This window comes from Tursiops truncatus, chromosome 6, assembly GCF_011762595.2.
Source record: "Tursiops truncatus isolate mTurTru1 chromosome 6, mTurTru1.mat.Y, whole genome shotgun sequence".
NCBI lineage: Eukaryota > Metazoa > Chordata > Mammalia > Artiodactyla > Delphinidae > Tursiops > Tursiops truncatus.
Window position 1 is genome coordinate 25,171,236 of NC_047039.1, and position 19,846 is coordinate 25,191,081.

Genomic DNA, 19,846 nt, shown 5'->3' on the forward strand with positions numbered 1-19,846 from the left:
GGGAGGAAGAGACCTCTTTCCCTCTCCCTCTCCCCCCCTCTCTCTCTCGCTCTCCTCTCCATATCTCTCTCCCTCTCTTCCTCTCCCTCCCTCTCCCTCCATCTCTCCCTCTCTCTCTCTCCCTCTAACTTGTCTCAGCCTCTCCATCTCTCCCTCTCTGGGAGGGAGTGAGGGAGATGGAGAGATGGAGGGAGCGGGAGAGTTGGAGGGAGAGGGAGAGGGAGGAGAAGGAGGGAGGGAGAGGGAGGGAGAGAGGGAGACAGGGATAGAGGGAGGGAGGGAGAGAGGGATAAACGGAGGGAGGGATAGAGGGAGGGAGGGAGAGACGTCTTTCACTCCCTCCCTCTATCCTTCTCTCCCTCTCCCCCTTCTCTCTCCCTCTCCCCCCATCCTGCTCTCTCTCCCTGTCCCTCCACCTCCTTCCCTCTCCAGAGAGGGAAGGAGGTGGAGGGACAGGGAGAGGGAAAGAGGTAGAGGGAGGGCGTGCGGAACAGGGAAACAGGGACAGGGAGAGAGGAAGGGAGAGAGGGACAGGGAAGAGGGACGGGGGAGGCGGGAGAGAGACGGGGGAGACGGAGGAGGTAGAGGGAGGGGGAGGGGAGAGGGAGAGGGATGTGGGAGAGCGAGGGGGAGACGGAGGTGGAGAGGGAGTTAGGAGAGGGACGGGGAGAGGGACGGGGAGGGGGGAAGGGGGGGAGGGAGAGAGGGAAAGAGAGACGCAGAGGAAAGAAGGAGAGGGAAGAGAGAGCGAGAGGGGGACAGAGGGAGAGGGAGAGGGAGAGAGGGAGGGGGAGAGGGACGAGAGGAAGCAGGGAGAAAAGAGAGAAAGAACACACCATGTACATTTCTGTCAAATGACACCGGGGATTCTTACACAACCAGGAGAAAATAACACAGCGAGGCTCTTTCTCAGCTGGAACTGGAACTGCAGATGGGGCCAAACACCACCAGGGTGGCCACACATGTCCAGCTGCCGCCCCAGCCCCCTGAGTCTGGTCACCAGGGCTCTGAGTGTTTGCTCCAGGGACCTGGGGTTCACCCTGTCACCCTGGAGGTCGGGCCTAGACAGCAGGGCCCCGGGCTGGACACATGGGGGGAAAAGCATCCCCACAGGACAGCTTGTGCGAGCCGATTCAGCTGCGAGATTCTAGAGGCCCGGGATCACCCTGTGGCCCATGAAACCCAGGAGCCAGGAGGGTCTTGCATCGGGATTCCTGTCCGTTGGACTGTAACGTTTGTGTAAGGAATCTTGGAAACAGTGGTAACAAGAGTGAATTCGAACGAGCTTTAGGATATTATGGACCACTCCGAAGTGTGTGGGTTGCTAAAAACCCTCCCGGCTTCGCTCTTGTTGAAAATGAAGATCCCCGAGATGCAGCGGATGCTGTCTGAGAACTAGACGGGAGAACACTCTGTGGCTGCCGAGTAAGAGTGGACCTGTCCAATGGGGAAAGGAGAAGTCGAAATCGTGGCCGCCTCCTTCTTGGGGTCGTCGCCCTCGAGATGATTATCGGAGGAGGAGTCCTCCCCCTCACCACAGATGTCCAAGACGGAGAAGCTTCTCCCGCAGCCGGAGCAGGTCCCTTTAGTAGATATAGGAGAAGAGAGAGATCACTGTCCCAGGAGAGAAATCGCAAGCCGTCCCGATCTTTCTCTAGGTCTCCTAGCCGATCCAGGTCAAATGAAAGGAAATAGCAGACCACTTTGCAAGAGGAGTGGTGCACAGGAAATAACTTCATTTGACAGGAGTATGTACAGAAAATTCAGGTTTCGTTTGAGACTTCCGAAGCTTGATGCACTTTTTAAATGTTTTAGCTGTTCACATTTGTTTGTCTCTTGGGACAGTGACACATAAAGGTGTCATTCTCTATGGTTTGAAATGGGTCATATGAGGCATGTAATATGAAGAATTGTTTCTTTACAATGTTCTCTTAAGCAAAATTGAATTTGCTTTGAATTTTTGGTCTTGCCTAGACTGATAATAAAACTCTAACTCCTGCCCACCTAAAGTGTGATGTTTATTATTATGGAAACAACACTGGCAAACATTGAAGAGACTTTCTGTAGCTGGGATATGGTATGCAGCTGTAGTTAAGCAAGCAGTCTTTAAAAGGTACTGTGAACACAAGCCAGCAGGTAGAAGTGAAAGCCGCACCCTTACCCTAGATTAGAGGTTTAAGAATTCCACTAGTCTTCACACTGGACAAGAGGTTGTCCAGTGAGTTTAGAATCTAAGAAGTTTCAAGGAAGTTAGTTTCCCTTTGAGTTAGGTCATAAGTCCCCTCTGTGATTGCTGTACAGGAATACATAGCTCTTTGTAATGTTTTCTGGAAGTTGAGATTATCAAGATACCACTGTCTTGCCAGATGAAGGGTATATTGTAGAGCTGAACTTTGAGTTACTGTGCAGTTTTTTTTTTCATGCTGTCATTTGTAATATGTTTTGTGAGACTCCTTGGGATTAAAGTTTTGGTTCCAAAAGGAACAAAGAAAAAAAAAAAGGATCCACTTGCCAATGCAGGGGACACGGGTCCGAGCCCTAGTCCGGGAAGATCCCATGTGCCGCAGATCGACTAAGCCCGTGGGCCACAACTATTGAGCCTGCGCTCTAGATCCTGGGAGCCACAACTACTGAGCCCCCATGCCACAACTACAGAAGCCCGCACAGCTAGAGCCCGTGCTCCGAAACAAAAGAAGCCACTGTAATGAGAAGCACGTGCCCGCAACAAAGAGGAGCCCCTGCTCGCCGCAACTAGAGAAAGCCTGTGTGCAGCAATGAAGACCCAACGCAGCAAAAATAAATAAATAAATAAAAGACGATACTGGCCAGGTGATCAAGGGTAAAATTGTTTGTCACAAGTCCCGTTGATGGGGTGTATCCTTGATGTGTGTATCCTTGATGGTGTGTATCCTTGATGATGTGACCTGAGGAGAATGACATTTTTATCTCTGTCTGGATCTTCTGCCCCAAACCCCGTAACTCCAGCCCAACCATAAGAAAAACATCAGAAAACCAACAGACAAACAAATTGAGGGACAAAATACCTGACCGGTCCTCCTCAAAACTTTCAAGGTATCAAAACCCAGGGACGTCTGAGAAATGTCACAGCCCAGAGGAGACTGGGACAGAAAAAGGATGTTAGGGGAAAGCTAGGGAAATTCTAGTAAAGTGTGGACTTTAGTTAATAATAACGTATCCATCTCGGTTCCTTAGTTGGATAAGCATGTCGTACTAACGTACTAAAGTACTAACGTGTTGGAAATAGGGGTACTGGGTCGGGGGTCCACAGCACTCTGCACACTCTGTACAGATCTTTGCAACTTTTTTGTAACTCTAAGCTATTCTAAAATTAAGCAACTACTAAACAGAGATAAGAATGTTATTTCCCTGATTTGAACATGCCTGAGTTTGTTTTCATGGTCACATTTGTGCTATCTGGATGTTTCTTGGAATCAGTAGCAAAGGAGAGTTGCCAGCCCCTGGGAAGATGCGGCTAGTTTGCAGGTGGCTTGCTCTGGAGCTGAAGACCACGGTGGGAAGTCTGCAGCCTCGGGCTGCACTTAGAACCATGGGAGGGGATGGGCCAGCTCAGTTAGGGATGGAACCTATAAATAAAACTCTCTTTCTTTTCCATTATGGCTTATCACAGGATATTGAATATAGTTCCCTGTGCTAGACAGTAGGACCTTGTAGCTTATCCATCCTATATTTAATAGTTTGCGTCTGCTAACCCCAAACTCCCAATCCAACCCTCCCTCCCTCTTTCTCCCCCTTGGCAACCACAAGTCTGTTCTCTATGTCTGTGAGTCTGTTTTTGTTTCGTAGACAAGTTCATTTGTGTCGTATTTTAGATTTCACATATAAGAGAGATCATATATGTGTCTTTCTCTTCTGACTTACTTCACTTAGTATGATAATCTCTAGGTCCATCCACGACGTTGCTGCAAATAGCATTATTTCATTCTTTTTATGGCTGAATATATTCCATTGTATATATGTACCACATCTTCTTTATCCATTCATCCATCAGTGGACATTTAGGTAGCTTCCACATCTTGCCTATTATAAATAGTGATGCAATGAACATTGGGGTGCATGTATCTTTTCTTTCTTTCTTTCTTTCTTTCTTTTCTTTCTTTCTTTCCTTTCTTTCTTTTTCTTTCTTTCTTTCTTTCTTTCTTTCTTTCTTTCTTTCTTTCTTTTTCTTTCTTTCTTTTTCTTTCTTTTCTTTCTTTCTTTTTCTTTCTTTCTCTCTTTCTTTATTTTTTTGTCACACAGCATGTGGGATCTTAGTTCCCTGGCCAGAGATGGAACCCATGCTCCCTGTTCCGGAAGCACAGAATCTTAACCACTAGACCACCAGGGAAATCCCAGGGATGTATGTATATTTTTGAATTAAGAGTTTTCTCCAGATCTATGCCCAGGAGTGGAATTGCGGGACCCTATGGCAGCTGTATCTGTTCTCTGCACGTCTCACATCAACCACCTGCACTCTACTGTTTGCTCTCAACGTCATCTTCGGGAACACAACCTGCGACAGGGACCTTGACAAGAAGAAATGGCTCAGGGAAAAGCTACCTGCACAGGGAGGAGATAGAGGCCATCGACCCTGGGGTGCGGCGGGGAGAGTGGGCACAGAGATTTGTCATTTCATCCCTGATACTCAGCCCTCCTGGCTGCCCCACTCTAGGTCACCTCGGGATACAGAGGTGACCCGGTTAGAGTCCCAGCCTGTGCAGGAATCTAGGGGCACCAGCGGGTCTGAATAATATTAGTGCAGGGTCTCCCCCATGGCACTGGGGTTATTTGGGGCGGGTCATTCTCTGCTGGGGGCCCCTCCTGGGCACTGTGTGGGGTTCAGCAGCATCCCTGTCCCCACCCATTTGATTCCAGGGGCCCCTCCCCCCCAGTTGTGACAACCACAGATTTTCCCCAGACATCACCGAAGAACTGGGTGAGACGGAAGCAGGATGGCCCTGGGTGAGGAGCTGTGTTGAAGCAGCTGTGTTGAAGCAACCAGCCTGGCTTAGGGCAAGTTCTGCCCCAGTCCCGTCAGAGCCTGCATTTAGAACTGCCCCTTCCTCTCCCACCTCCCATGCCCTGCAGTGGTCTCCGAGACATCATCCCCGTGTAACAAATCACACCTTCTCAGTTTACTGTCCCCAGCACCTAGAAGAGTGTCTGCTATGTAGTAGATGCTTCCTAAATACTTGCTGAATAAAGGAGTTGAATAAAGGGATGAGTGGATGAATGAATGAAGGTTACCATGGAAGGAGGGGGGAGATTCCCTTTCTGGCTCTCGGGGGTTGGGATATCAAATGAAAGATCCATCCTAAATAGGGTGACCAGCCTTCTGGGGTTCCCCGGAAATGAGGGTTTCCCCACAGTTCCAGCGCTCAAACCTGAGCGGTCCTGGGCAAACTGGGGGCGGGTGTTGGTCACCCTGTGTAAACACAGTAACAATTGCAACTGCAATAGCAATGGTCGAGGACCTCTACGGTCTTATTGACCAGGCCCAGTTCTTTACCTGGCGGGGAAGGGTGGGCCGGGATTGGAATTCCGGTGATACAGGGTGGGCGGGTGAGGGCACACCCCGGGCTTGTGTAGGGGAGTCCAGGAAGGTTCTGGAGGAAGTGACAGTGACACAGGAGGGAGGGAGGAGTCTAAGGAAGAACATCCCACACGACAACGTGTGCCAATGGCCCTGGGCCCAAGGTCACACCTGACCAGGGCTTGCTTTTTTTCTTTTTTTCTAATTTACTTTTTCCCACATGGATATGCAATTGTCCTAATGCCATTTATTGAAAACTCCTTAATTTCCCCACTTTCTGTCATATCAAGTTCTCATCTATCTGTTTCTGGACCTTTATTCTCTACCATAGAGCTATACGTCCCATCCTTGCACCACTAGGGCTGTTTCATCACTATAACTTTATTTTTTATTCATTTATTTCTTTGGCCATGCCGGGCAGCATGTGGGATCTTATTTCCCTGACCAGGGATCGAACCCGCACCCCTTGCAGTGGAAGCTCAGAGTCTTAATCGCTGGACCTCCAGGGAAGTCCCCAGGGCTTGCTTTGACATCCATCGAATGGTGGCGGGTGGGCACGGGGAGCAGCTGTCTGTGAGCCATCCTGTGTAGAAATGCAGGGTGGAGGGCAGGACAGCTGGAGCGGGAGGGGAAGAGGCGGAGGAGGGAGGGAGGGATGGCGGGCGGGCGAGAGACAGAGAGTTTCCGGAGACACTAGCTCTGGCCGTGTCCTAGGGCATGAAAGCTGAAAATAGCTCCTAGTGCCGGGAGCCTTGGAGCCGGAGCCTGGGAGCCAGGGTGACTGGCTCTCCTCCCTGGTGGTGTGTGTGTGTGTGTGGAGGGGGGGTGGGCTCTGGACTTCTCAGGCTGGGAATGGGGTGCACGGAGCAGGGACGGAGCAGGGACCCTTCTCTCTGGGACCTCGCGGGCCATCCTTAGCTCACAAAGCTGAGCCACTCCTGGCCCTACGAGTGGGGGGCTTATCCTCCCTGTCCCCTGGATCACACCCCCTCACACACAACTTCCCCTTGTGTGCTCCCAGCAACCAAGAGAATGTGTTTTTAAAAGATTTGGGGGATGGGGGGTAAACATACAAACAAGAGCAGAATGGATACTTTTTCAGAATGGGAATGGTTCTGTGTAACCCCATCCCCAGGGTAACCAGAGTCCTGACCTCTAACACCCTTGACGAGTCAGCCTTGGTCTGGGCTTGCAGACCCACGGAAGCTTCCTCATCCCCTCCTTCAGACCCCGTCTCTCCCTCGGCGTCTTTGTGAGAGGCACCCGGGGAAGTGGGACTGCTAGGCTGTACTGCTGCTAGAACTCCACCTGGGCTCCACCAGGCTCCAGCCCCCCGCCCTGTGCACCTCTCTGACCCTGAGGCACCTCAACTGGTAGGAGCGGCATCACCTTCCCTCCCGGGACTTGTGACACTTAAGGGAGACACAGAAAGGACAAGCGTTTGGCTCCCTGGCTGGCAAAGAGCAGGTGCTCAATTGTCATAAGTGTCCGTATCAGTGAGGGTTCTCCAGACAAACAGAATCCATAGGGTGTGTGTGTATATACACACACACGTACATATGTACACGCATACAAAAATATACAGCTCTGTATATATGCAGTACTCATACAGACATATACACATATCGTATATGCAATACGCAAATACATATATACACACATATATATAAAATGCAGTTTGTATATATACAGTATGTCTACACACATATACACATAATATATACAATAGACACATACATATACACTATACATACACACATATGAAATGCATAGTTTGTATATATATACAGTATGTACACATACGTATAAGATATGCAATATACACACCTAGGTTCGTCTATATCCTACATATATACACACATACAAAGATATTTAGGTGTGTATATATACAGTATACATACATACACATATAATATATGCAATACATACACGTACATACATATAGACACACATATACACCTACATATAAAAGCATGTAGAATAAAAATATATATGTACTGCATCTATAAATTCGTCGTATATATACACACACATATCATATATAGGATACATACACATACACACCTATATGTAAAGATGTGCATGTACATACACATATAAATACATAGGCAAGTGTGTATCATTTCTTCTAAGATCAGGAACAAGACAAGGATGTCCACTCTTGCCACTTTTATGCAACATAGTTTTGGAAGTCCTAGCCACAGCAATCAGAAAAGAAAAAGCAAATAAATGGACCCAAATTATAAAAGAAGAAGTAAAACTATCACTGTTTGCAGATGACATGATACTATACATAGAAAATTGTAAAGATGCTACCAGAAAACTACTAGAGCTTATCAATGACTCAGTAAAGTTGCTGGATACCCAGAAGTCTGTTGCATTTCTACATACTAACAATGAAAGATTGAAAAGAGAAATTAAAGAAACAATCCCATTTACCATCACCTCAAAAAAATAAAATACCTAGGAATAAACCTACCTAAGAAGACAAAAGACCTGTAGTCCAAAAACTATAAGACACGGATGAAAGAAATCAAAGGTGACACAAACGGATGGAAAGATATTCCATGTTCTTGGATTGGAAGAATATTATCGAAATGACTATATTACCCAAGGCAATCTGCAGATTCAATGTAATCCCTATCAAATTACCAATGGCACTTTTCACAGAGCTAGAACAAAAAAGTCTTAAAATCTGTATGGAGACACAAAAGGTCCTGAATAACCCAAGCAATCTTGAGAAAGAGAAACAGAGATGGAGCAATCAGGCTCCCTGATTTCTAACTATACTACAAAGCCACAGTCATGAAAACAGTATGGTAGTGGCACAAAAACAGAAATATAGATCAATGGAACAGGATAGAAAGTCCAGAGATAAACCCACAGACCTATGGTCACCTAATCTATGACAAAGAAGGCAAGACTATACAAAGGAGAAAAGACAGCCTCTTCAATAAATGGTGCTGGGAAAACTGGACAGCTTCATGTAAATAAAAAAAAAACTCAACATGGATAAAAGACCTAAATGTAGGACCAGATACTATATAACTCTTAGGGGAAAACATAGGCAGAATGCTTTGCAACATAAATTTCAGTAATATTTTTCCTTATCTCCTAGAGTAATGGAAATAAAAACAAAAATAAAAAAATGGGGCCTAATTAGACTCAAAAACTTTTGCACATCAATGGAAACCATAAACAAAATGAACAGACAACCCATAGAATGGGAGAAAATATTTGCAAACCATGTGACCAACAAGGGATTAATCTCCAGAATTTACAAGCAGCTCGTGTGGCTCAATATCAAAAAGTAAACAACCCAATCAAAAAATGGGCAGAAGACCTTAATTGACATTTCTGCAAAGAAGACATGCAGATGGGCAAGAGTCACATGAAATTTGCTCAACATTGCTAAGTATTAGAAAAAGGCAAAACAAACTACAGTGAGATATCACCTCACACCAGTCAGAAAGGCCATCATCAAAAAATCTGCAAACAATAAATGCTGGAGAGGGTGTGAAGAAAAGGGAACCTTCTACACTGTTGGTGGGAATGTAAATTGGTACAGCCACTATGGAGAACAGTATGGAGGTTCCTTAAGAAACTAAAAATGGAGCTACCATATGATCCAGCAATCCCACTCCTGGGCATATGTCTGGAGAAAAACATGGTTCGAAATTATACATGCACCCAATGTTCATGGCAGCACTGTCCACAATATCCAAGACATGGAAGCAACCTAAATGTCCACCAAAAGAGGAATGGATAAAGATGAAGTGGTACATATATACAATGGTATATTACCCAGCCATAAAAAAAGAATGAAATAATGCCATTTGCAGCAATATAGATGGACCTGTAGATTATCATACTAAATGAAGTAAGTCAGACAAAGTCAAATATAATATGATATCGCTTATATGTGGAATCTTAAAATAATGATACAAATGAACTTATTTACAAAACAAACAGACTGACAGACTTAGAGCATGAACTTTTGGTTACTGGGGAGGGAGGGGTGGGGGGAGGGATAGATAGGGATTTTGAGATTGACACGTACACACTGCTGTATTTAAAATACATAACTAACAAGGACCTACTGTATAGCACAGGGAACTCTCCTCAATATTCCGTAATAACCTAAATAGGAAAGGAATTTGAATAAGTACTTATACATGTATATGTATAACTGAGTCACTTTGCTGTACACCTGAAACTAACACCACATTGTTAATCAATGATACTCCAATATAAATAAAAATTTAAAAAATAAAGATAATGAGATTCCTTTAAAAAAAATAAAACATACACATCTTGACATTAAAATACCGAAAAAAACCCCATGTTCCAGAAGGATATCAACAATATATTATTCATATAAAGTTTATAAATTAATAGAAGCCTACTATGTATTTTAATTAACATTATTTATATATGAGTTCATTAAGTTACTCTTTATTAATATTTATATACATTTATATATATTTATAGTAATAACAATATATAAATCGTCTGGGTGAATTCCCAAGAAGATGAAAAACATGGAAATTTATAGAAATGAGGGGAATTGTAGAGGAGTAGTTATCTAAAATCTGAGAGTGAAAGGAACTGTAATTGCTAACTCTAATTTTTCTTCCTTTTCTTTTTACAGACATATAAATGCCAATCATTTTTAAAATCTCATAGTTGGTATGTGCCTGAAAGTTACCAGCCATACCTTTTATTTATTTGAATATTATTTTATAAGATTGGAATTAACATTAAAATGGAAACAAAAAAATGTGTAGACATAGATTTTTATAGAGCGAGTTCCATGGAGGCCAATGCAAGGAGGGGAGACATTTTGAGAAAGAATTACTTTGAACTTGACTTGCAAGTTGATAACTGTTGGGGAAGGGAGTTTAATGCAACATAAACTAAGAAATATTATTTTATTTCCTTCTAGCCTTTGAAATGTTTCAACTGAATTTAGTAGTCTAAAACTTGGCACTGAAGAGCTAGTAAATAAAGATATTCATTAAATTGAGCAAATAAGTGGAACCCCTTTTCCACTTGATGACAAGGTAGATAATCTTCATGCTTCCTGAATTCTCCCTTAGGATTGATATTACTGGAGGTGTGTGTATGTTGGTGTTATGGCCCCACTGGGTCATTACTTTTCTAGTTTCATTACTTCATTTGTTAGATCTGCTCTCAAAGGGTCAGTGTACTGGTTGAGTTTTGTCTCAATGCAATGCCAGCTTTAGTATGTCAGAGCTGTTACAATCCCTGAGATTGGTTTTAACCCCAGCTCTGACTTTGTCTGTCTCTGTGCCATTTTTTTCTATCTGCAAAATGGGGACAACTACTGTAGAAGGTTAATGCATGCAAAGGTGTTAATACAAGTAATATCCTTATAAGAGTGAGTGGCATGCTCAATAAAAGTAAAAAGAAAACAATAATATTCGTGGGGGTTCTCTCAGTCATTCTGTATGTCTGTCTGCAACTTCTTTTTCTAATGACTGGAGCAAAGCCAGGTTTTCAATACAATATCCTCTTTAACTTTATCATATTACTATTATAAATAGAGAGTTTATCCTTTTTGGTTCAAATCCTTCAGTGTTTCTTAGAAATATTTATGACAATGATAAAACTCACAACATTTCACTGGGCAAGCTGCCTCTGATATATTGTGTTTTCTAGACTTAAACCTACTGCAAGTTTGAATCCTCTTTGGTATGAGCTGTGCTTTTCTTTCTCAAAGGGCAAGAATACATCACTGTATTATTTCTAAGAATGTCTTTTATATTAAATCTGACACCAGCCTTTCCTTTACTCATACTGAATGATGTCACTTCAGAAAGCATTTGAAGACTTGCATAAGAAACATTTCAGGGAGGAAGATACATAGCAAAATTGTGGAGGTAAGAATGGATTTAGGTATTTTCTGCTTTTTACAATACTGGAATAGCTTGTAACAGATTAATTCAACTGCTGGAAAAAAAATAGGTAAGTTCGTTAAATTAAAAGAATATTATTTGTGGGCATCAGAGAGACACAAAGCTAGAGTAGATTTGATAGACTAAGTCCTAAAAGAAGGAAATGCATCATTGTGAGTCTGATACTCTGCACCACTTTTTCACTTAGGTAACTGCCAATTCATAAGCCAAATTATCAAAACACAGTAATATAGATCTATCTCACCACCACAGCCAATTAAATGTTGGCCAAAGAAGCTAGAGAAAAAAGAACACATAAGGCATGAGTACACTTATATAAATTTAAAGGATTTTTTGTTGGTAAGAGTAATTATTTTAAAGAGAATGAGGTTTAGTTCACAGGAGGGTTCATATGAGAAGAATCTGGTATGCTAGTTATGACCAATTTCTCCATCTACTGATAGCTAGATGGGTGTCCTTCCTTGTGAAAATATACAATTTGTGAACTCTGTATGTCTGACTTTAGTAAATATGCCACTAATAGTTAAAATTTTCCATTTGTCAATGTTAGGAAACAAAATCTTGTGTCCTAACTAGTGCTTGGTTCAATGCAATGACAATATGCACATTCAGTCACAGTAATTAATAGAAAAAGAGACTTACTTTTACTTAAAAGGAAATAAACTTTATCTTTTGATGGGAAAATTAGGAAATTAGCTTCATTAATTCTTCCTCTCCTTCACCTGTCTGCCTGCCTGCCTTCCTTCTTTTTTCTTTTACTCTTTCAACAAATATTTCTCATCTATACTCTGCCAGATGCTGTACATAATATCTGGGCATTCTGTCAACATTGAACTATTTTTGGTGAGATGAGAATCTCAATTTACAAAATAAGATCATGGAGAAGAAATCTATCAGAAAGTTCAGACAAAACATTTGTAGGAGAAGTGAGAGACTCTAGTGCTATATAAGTCAAGGGAAGAAAGGATTGAAAGAGGGAGCAATTATTTGAAGGAAGGGATGTAGATATTTTAATTGGAGAGACGGGGAAAAATGGAGAGGAGGGTGGAACTACTAAATGGGAGGTTAGGCAGTCGGCAGTCAGAACCCTAAATGGAAACAATGCTTTCAGCAAGTTAGATTTGAGCTAAAGAGGTATATGTGGTTCTGCGGTTTAGAGTTTGTGATTGCTTGTCTTTAGATCAAAGAGAATGGAACGTGTACAGGCATACCTCGGAGGTATTGTGGTTTGGTTTCAGACCACTGCAATAAAGAAAATACCACAATAAAGTGAGTCCCAAATTTTAAAAAATTTCCCAGTTCATATAAAAGTTATTTTTACACTATAATCTGTTAAATTGCAGTAGCATTATGTCTAAAAAGACAATGTACATACCTTAATTGAAAAATACTTTATTGCTAAGAAATGCTAAACATAATCTGAGCCTTCAACAAGTTGTCATCTTTTTGCTAGTGGAGGGTCTTGCCTTGATGTTGATGGCTACCAACTGACCAGGGTGGTGGTTGTTGAAGGTTGGGATGGCTGTGGCATTCCTTAAAATAAGACACCAATGAAGTTTCCCATATCAACTGACTCTTCCTTTCATGAACAATTTCTCGATAACATGCAATGCTGTTTGACAGCATTTTACCGACAGTAGACTTCTTTCAAAATTGGAGTCAATCCTCTCAAACCCTGCCACTGCTTTATCAACTAAATTTATCTAATATTCTAAATCCTTTGTTGTCATTTGAACAATCTTCAGAGCATCTTTACCAGGAGGAGATTCCACCTCAAGAAAACACTATCATTGCTCATCCATAAGAAGCAACTCCTTATCTGTTAAAGATTTATCCTGAGATTACAGCAATTCAGTCACATCTTCAGGCTCCACTTCTAATTCCAGTTCTCCTGCTACTTTCAAAGTCACCCATTAGGGTTGGGATCAACTTCTTTCAAACCCATGTTGATATTTTGACCTTTTCTCATAAATCACAAATGTTCTTAACGGCATCTAGAATGTGGTGAATTTTTTCCAGAAGGTTTTCAATTTATTTTGTCCAGGTCCATAAAAGGAATCACTATCTATGTCAGCTATAGCTTTATGAAGTGTATTTCTTAAATAAGACTTGAAAGTCAAAACTTCTCTTTAATCCATTGGCTACAGAATAGATGTTGTGTTAGCAGGCATGAAAACAACACGAATCTCATTGTATATCTCCATCAGAGCTCTTCGGTGACCAGATGCATTGTCAATGAACAGTAGTATTTTGAAAAGAATCTTTTTCTGAGCAATAGGCTTCAAAGGTGGGCTTAAAATATTCAGCAAACCATGCTATAAACAGATGTGCTGTCATCCAAGCTTTGGTATTCTATTTATAGAGCACAGGCAGAGTAGATTGAGCATAATTCTTAAGGACCCTAGGATTTTCAGAATGGTAAATTATTGGCTTCAACTTCAAGTCACCAGCTGCCTTAGACCCTAGCTAGATAGTCAGCCTGTTCTTTGAAACCAGGCATTGACTTCTCCTCTTTAGCTATGAAAGTCCTAGATGGCATCTTCTTCCAGTATAAGGTTGTTTTGTCTACATTGAAAATCTGTTGTTTAGGGTAGCCACCTTCCTTAAGGACCTCAGCTAGATCTTCTTGATAACTTGCTGCAGCTTCTAAATCAGCACTTGCTGCTTCATCTTGCATGCACTTAACATTAATGGAGACAACTTATTTCCTTAAGCCTCATGAACCAGTCTCTGCTAGCTTCAAACTTTCCTTCTGCAGCTTCCTCACCTCTCTCAACCTTCATGGAATTGAAGAGATTTAGGGCCTTCCTCTGAAGAGATTTAGGGTCTTCCTCTGGATTAGTCTTTAGCTTAAGGGAATGTTGTGACTGGTTTGATTTTTTGATGCAGACCACTAAAACTTTTTCCATATCAACAATAAGGCTGCTTTGCTTTCTTGTGTTCACTGGAGTAGCATTTGTAGTTTCTTCCAAGAACTTTCCCTTTGCATTCACAAGTTGATTAACTGGCAGCACAAGAGGCCTAGTTTTCAGTCTATCTGCTTTTAACGTGCCTTTCTCACCCAGCTGCATCATTTCTAGAGTTTGATTTAAAGTAAGAGACATGTAACTCTTCCTTTCATTTGAAAACCTAGAGGTCATTGAAGGGTTATTTACTGACCTAATTTCAGTATTGTGTCTCAAGAATAGGGAGGCCCAAGGAGAGGGAGAGATGGAGAATGGCCCATCGGTGGAGCAGTCAGAACACACACATTTATTGATTAAATTTGCTGTCATATAGGTGTGGTTTGTGGCACCTCAAAACAATTACAATAGTAACGTCAAAGATCACTGTTCGCAGATCACCATAACAAATAATAAAACATTTTGAAATATGCAAGAATTACCAAAATGTGATGCAGAGGCCCAAAGTGAGCAAATACTGTTGAAAAATGGTGCCAATAGACTTGCTTGATGGAGGCTTGCCACAAACCTTCAATTTGTAAAACATGCAATATCTGCAAAGGGCAATAAAGCGAAGCACAAGAAAACAAGGTATGCCTGTATACATGCTAATGGAAATGGTAGAGAAGGAAAAGGTAGCAATACCAAAGAAAAGAAAGAAAAAATAATGGCATAACTTTGTTGAGATGTCAGGTACGATGGGATCCAGAGCCAGGGAGTGGAAGGGAGTGGAGGGGAAGACAGGAAAGTGTTTGGTAAGAAGACAGACGTCCCCTCCTGTTCAATAAGTAATAAAGAAAAAATAAGAGCATGTGCTGTGGGGATTGAGGGTAGGAAATTGAGGTAGTTTTGTCTTTTGGGCCTTTTAAGTTTTTGTGATATATCTGAAACATTAGTAAGAGAAAAGTATCTACATGTTCATAGAAATGTACATCTTTAAAGGATGAAATTTACTTTAGGTATATTAAATCACAATAATCCTGCCTTTAAAACGAGAAAAAGTGAGTTACATTGACCTACCTCCCCTTTTTGTTTTTGCTTCATCATGTAACGATACAATGATAATATAAGTTATTTAGTCTCAGGAAAAGAAGAATGCAAAAATTATAAAATTATTTGTACAAATTAAGAAAAAATTATAATTTAGATGGTGAACAACTTGTTACTGTTTTTGATGATAATCAATGTATTTATATCACACTTCATGATTTCTAGTTCCTTAGAAATTGGGTAGACTGGCACATTTTTCTCTATTAAAATGATAAATGATCTTAAATGATAGTAATGGATATGTTTATCAAATAATAAAAGCAATAAATAAGCTAAGAGTAGTAGCTTCAGTACATACTTATTCAATGTAGGATATATTGTATTTTTATTACTAGTGATGTGGCTGTTTAAGAGAAGTAATTGTCATGTATGATTCTTTTTACAGTTAGTTATAAATTATTTCCTTATCATGCTTTAAAGATGTCTAAAATATTATGGTTTCAGAATTAGGAAAGATCAAATGATTTTTTTTTTACAATTCATATATTTCTAAATTATCTTTATGAATCATAGCTAACCAAAAACTTCAAAATTCTGGGCCCAATAAATATTATTGACAGAATAATCATCTTAATTTAGTAATAAAGGTACTATTTTTTTAAATTTATTTATTTTTTTGTGGTACGCGGGCCTCTCACTGCTGTGGCCTCTCCTGTTGTGGAGCACAGGCTCCGGACGCGCTGGCTCAGCGTCCATGGCTCACGGGCCCTGCTGTTCCGCGGCATGTGGGATCTTCCTGGACCTGGGCACGAACCCGTGTCCCCTGCATCGGCAGGTGGACTCTCAACCACTGCGCCACCAGGGAAGCCCTAAAGGTGCATTTTTAGTACTATATAGCACACTAACTAATACATACCTTTTTAAGAATAGCAATCACAAATTTGCAGTGTTTTTCCTGTTTGTGAAGAAGCTGCTTGTAACACTTTTTTTCCAGAGAAAGCCTTAGGCTGTGCTAAAGGATGAGGGCATGTTTCATATAGTGATAAATAACAACAAAAAATGAAACATCAAAAGTAGTGTGAACTACAACATGCATGGAAATTTATTGAGATACTATTTCTAAGATTTTAAAAATCTTTAGAATTTATTCATTTTAAAAATTATTTTTAAGCAGTATCCCATATATAACAAACTCTTTTGTTAAGCCCTTTGTAATGTAGGAGTTTGAGAGGCTAATGTTCCTTTTCTAGAAGGATTATATCTATAGTGTCAGGAAGCAGCATAATCTACTTTTGATACCATTCAAGTACCACAGGGAGTATAAGCTTACATTGTAAAATTTTTACTGGAACATTTGACCACTTGATTGTTGTAAAAAGTTCAAACAAAAATGAATGTTTTTTGACATTCTATTACATTAAATATTACTTTCCTCTATGTCTGATATATTTTGCTGTATTTCCTACCAAGCATATATGAAGAACTCTGAATTTATTTTCTACCATAATTATTTATCCTATATTGTGTGTTTATTTGTTTCTGTGGTATGTTAGAGAAATAAGTCTTGACTACCTCTGGCTTTCTAATTCTTTTTCTGGATTGTGCATTCTGTTATTCACACTACATGTAGATTTTTTGTTTTCATTTTTGTCTTTATTAGGACTTCCCTGGCAGTCCAGTGATTAAGACTTTGCCTTCCAATGCAGGAAGACTTTGCCTTCAGGGGTTCAATCCCCTGTCAGGGAGCTAAGATACCACATGCCTCGTGGCCAAAAACAAAAAGCAAACAAACCAAAAAACCATAAAACAGAAGCAATGCTGTAACAAATTCAATAAAAGACTTTAAAAATGGTCCACATCAAAAAACATTTGGCTTTATCATCTGAAACCTCTACTTGCCTCTTTCCAAAATAAATGCTTATTCATCTATTTTTGCTTTTCTGTTTATAATACAATATAGATAATAATACTGTATGTACTTTTCAAAAATTCTTTTCTCTAAAAGATATTTTGAGTATTGCTCATGTCTTTAAGTATGATACTTTGTTTCTTTGATAGTTATGCTACCTCAGATATATGTTTTTCTTATTGTAATCCAGACCTTTGCTTGATCAGCACAGATATCTAGAGGGATATCACTCTAGTTAGTTTCCTTAGTTAAAGGAGGGATGTTTTCCTGAGTATGGAGACAATTCTGATAAGAAATAAAATGTCTTTGCTCCATGATTCTACATGAGAGTTGAGAGGACTCACATTTGAACAGCTTCTTCCATTGAATTCTCTCTCCCTTTTATTTAAAGAGGGGGAGCTACTTTTTAATCCTACTCTCACATTCATTATATCAGAGTGGTTTCATTGTTCTTTAGTCAATTGTTTGGGAATGAAAATCCAAGGCTCATTCCATCGCCCAGCTCTCAACTCTCCCACATATATTTTGCTAATAATGAGGAATTATACTAAGAGTATTTTTTTGATGGACTTATTCTTATTGGTGTTGAGTGGTAGATTTTATAGGTCTTTGGATTTGAACACCTTCTGATCCAATTTGCTGTAGAACTTAACAGAAATGAAATACTGCTAAAAGCAAGAACAAATGGGTTCTGATTTTTAATTCTAGAACTATTGCAGATTTAATATTTTTATATTTGTTCTGCCATTTGAAATGGATTCTGATAGGGAGAGAGAAATTCCTGTATATAATAAAATTCCTTGGGTAAAGCTCACTGGTTTCTTTAATAAAGCCTTTTTCTTTGCTCCTTCCAACATCTGTCAATAAAAATGTAATTACTATTTTTGTCAAGAGAAAAGGAAAATACTTGTTTTGTTTTTCAAGTGTCAGAAACAAAACCCTTACCTCACTAAAGAATAAGACAAAGATGTTCACTATGACTAGTACAGTTTTACTCAGCATTCGAGGTATTAACTAATGCAATTAGGTAAGAAAATTCAGTTCTAATCTAAATAATTAGAAAGGAAATAAAACTACATTCATCATCACAGTATATGACTGAATATTAGGATAAAACCAATATCAGCACAATAACTACCAGAAATGTGACAATAAAAGTAAAACAGTAAATACGGGATATAATGAGAGAGAAGATTCAATTTGAGTTAACAACAAAAAACAGTTACAGAAACGTGCCTCAGTACAAACCTAAACAGTAATGTGCAAAACTGGAACGCACAGAGTATATATTATTAAACAGAAAGAAATGTCTATGCTCTTGAATAGGAAGTTGTAACTTCATAAACTGTCAATTTTCCATAACCTAATTTATAGATTTAATTAAATTCATATAAAATAAAATTTCCAACAATTGCTTTTCATGGAGCCAGCTAACTTGATTATGATATTCATTTGGAAAGCATGAGTAAGCAAAATAAATAGACAAAGAAAAAGTAGAAAAGCAATATTAGGTTCTTCCAGCTATTTAAATGTATAGCTCTATACTTCCAGCTATTTAAATGTATAGCTTCTATAATTAATTGTGTGTGGTATTAATGCACAAATATAAGAGCAACATATCAAAATTTAAAATACCAGGAATATACACAGAAGATAGTAAAATTTGCTAGCTGATAAACTTGGCATCACATTACAATGAAAGAAGATTAACTTTTTAAATAAATTATTTAATAGATATTCAGATGAGTATAGAATTGAACCTGTATGGTATTGTATAAAGGATAAATTCCAGATGGATGAGTGATCTAAATAGTAAACAGTGAAATAATACAGATGTTAAAAATGGTTAAATTCCTTTGTAATCTTGGAATGCGTAATACCATTGTAAAATTCCAAAGCAATAGTAATAGTGATTGATAAATACAACTCATTTAAAAAGCAAACAAACAAACCAAATCAGACTTTACATGCATTAAAAATAAAAATCAAAAAGGAAATCACAAATAGGAAACAAAGGAAAAGTATTTGTAATTTATGTCACACACTTAGAATCTGTAATATCAATAAAGAAAATGAGATTATGTAAATTAAGTATATATTTAGAACTGAATATAGAATTTAAAAATATTAAACTCATATAAATATTAAACTTACTTACCTATCTGACTGGAAAAATCCAAGTTTGAGAATATACTGTAATGACAAGACTATGGGAAAATAGGCATTTTTCCACAATAAAATGAAAAATGTTATATTCCTTTGATGATATCAACAATATATACATTTACCCTTTCACCTAGCAATTTCAATTCTAAGAATCTACTCATTCTGCTTTTTATAATGAGATATATATTTGTGCAACAGTTTCTTCATCTTTTCTTGAAAACTTCCTTTTATAAAATTAAGAATTCACTAAATACAATCTTGTAAGTGATTTAGTGCATAGGGAATTTCTGTACTCAACAACATGACCTCATTCTTCTTATGTTAGGGCATTTAATGCTTACTTTTGGAG

General features: G+C 39.6%; 1 pseudogene; it reads left to right on the forward strand.

Annotated features, from left to right (window-relative positions):
* The first annotated feature begins 1,179 nt into the window (after positions 1–1,179).
* On the forward strand, positions 1,180–2,003 carry LOC101338079 (serine/arginine-rich splicing factor 3 pseudogene; annotated as a pseudogene).
* The last annotated feature ends 17,843 nt before the right edge of the window (positions 2,004–19,846 follow it).